This window comes from Austrofundulus limnaeus, unplaced genomic scaffold, assembly GCF_001266775.1.
Source record: "Austrofundulus limnaeus strain Quisiro unplaced genomic scaffold, Austrofundulus_limnaeus-1.0 Scaffold1806, whole genome shotgun sequence".
In the NCBI taxonomy this organism is placed as follows: Eukaryota; Metazoa; Chordata; class Actinopteri; order Cyprinodontiformes; family Rivulidae; genus Austrofundulus; species Austrofundulus limnaeus.
The window spans coordinates 7,975-9,993 of record NW_013954208.1 but is presented as its reverse complement, the minus strand read 5'-3'; the positions used below and the strand labels follow the sequence as shown (position 1 = coordinate 9,993).

Below are 2,019 nucleotides of genomic sequence, written 5' to 3'. Positions count from 1 at the left end.
ATCAAGATCTGGTTTCTTAAGTAAAGGTTTAATTACAGCAACCTTAAAGCTCTGTGGCACATAACCATTTATTAGAGATAAACTAAAATATAATTAAGGGAAATGCTTCTTTGAACAGTCTGGTTGGGATGGGATCTAACAGACATGTTGATGGTTTGGATGAAGCTATTATTTTAGATAATTCTGAGCTCAACATAGGGTTGGGCATAATCGTATCGTGTGCAATTAATCAGAAAAACATTAATCAATTAATTTTTGGCACTTGACGATTAACACGATTAATGCCACCAGGCAGACTAACTGCTTGGTGCTCCTCTCTGATTCAAATGTGACCAACATTAAAAAAAGTTGTGTAATTTATTTATCAACACGATTTAAAGTTTGATGTATAGCCTGAAGTCTGTAATTTTGACACAATTTGGAACAGATTTTTACAAAGAGCCAATTTTCTCCCTATAAGTTGGTCATGTGACCAGGACATAAGGGTGTCCAGGGACTCTGGGGGATTAATCCTCAAATTAATCGTTATTGGCTAAATACCACAATTAATCATGATTAATTTTTTGCCAATATTGCCCAACCCTAGCTCAACAGGACAAAAACTGTCCAACATAAATCGGGTTCTACTGACACTAAAGCTGCCTCATCTGACAGAGAATCAGAGACAGTAGCAGGAAGTTTGTAATGAATTTTATTCCTTATTAAAATTATTTTATCTATAAAGAATCTCATGAAGTCATCACTACTTAAAGTTATAGTGATACATGTCTGAACAGAGACAGGACTTTTCATTAGTCTAGTTACAGAACTGAACAGAAACCTGGGATTGTTTTTATTCTCTTCTATTAAAGATGAATAATATACAGTTCTAGATTTACGAAGGGTTTCTTATATGTTAGCAGGCTGTGTCTCCAGGTTAAATAAGACTCTTCTATGTTAGTGGAGCGACATTTTCTCTCTAGTTTTCTACATGTCTGTTTTAAAGAACATAATTCTGAATTAAACCAAGGAGTCGACTTCCTCGATCAATAACTTTCTGTTTTAGTGGAGCAATTTCATCAAGAGAGGTTTGTATTAAAGTTACAATATTATCAACAAGACCATGTAAGTTACTGTTCTCTGTTACATTATTCTGTAAGACAGAGGAGAATAAAGATGGAAGAGATTCTTTAAAGTTAGCTACAGCGTTCTCTGATAAACATCTACTGTAATGAAATTTACTCAAATTTCAAATAAAATCAAAAATATATTCAAATAAAAAATATATTTCAAATAAAAATCTTCAAAAACTCCAGTTCATCCAAAAGAGCGCAGCACGTCTTCTGACAAAAACCAAAACACATGACCATATCACACCTGTTCTGCATTCTCTGCGCTGGCTTCCTGTCCCTGCCAGAATCCAGAATCCAGTACCAGACTGGTCTTCTGACACACCAGTGCTTACATGGCAATGCACCCCCTTACCTTAAAGAACGGCTCCTTCCACACAATAAAACTCGCTCTCTCTGTTCTGGTAACTCCTGTCCTAAATCCCCAGAACAAAGCTCAGMACCACGGGGGGCYGAGCATCCTGCCCTGTTGCTCCTCGTYTTAAGGGAACCACAGACTGTTGAATCTTTCAGAAAAGGACTAAAAACCTTCCTGTTTTACACCTTCTATGGCCATGTTTGAATATTATTTTATTTTTAATGTTATTTTTTTGTAGCACTTTGGGATTCCTGAATGTAAAGTGCCCTATAAATCNCTGCTGTTACACACCTGCTGTTACACACCTGCTGTTACACACCTGCTGTTAGACAACTGCTGTTACACACCTGCTGTTACACACCTGCTGTTACACACCTGCTGTTAGACAACTGCTGTTACACACCTGCTGTTACACACCTGCTGTTACACACCTGCTGTTACACACCTGCTGTTAGACAACTGCTGTTACACACCTGCTGTTAGACAACTGCTGTTACACACCTGCTGTTACACACCTGCTGTTACACACCTGCTGTTACACACCTGCTGTTA

General features: G+C 37.6%; 2 protein-coding genes across 2 annotated transcripts in view; one reads left to right on the top strand and one right to left on the bottom strand.

The window, feature by feature from the left end:
• esrrd (estrogen-related receptor delta) overlaps positions 1 to 2,000 on the top strand; it is a gene marked incomplete in the record, with an annotated part of 23,963 nt that extends 21,963 nt beyond the window's left edge. Inside the window, 1 exon segment of the mRNA XM_014033683.1 lies at positions 1,837 to 2,000.
• shkbp1 (SH3KBP1 binding protein 1) overlaps positions 1 to 2,019 on the bottom strand; it is a gene marked incomplete at its 5' end in the record, with an annotated part of 16,152 nt that overhangs the window by 9,826 nt on the left and 4,307 nt on the right.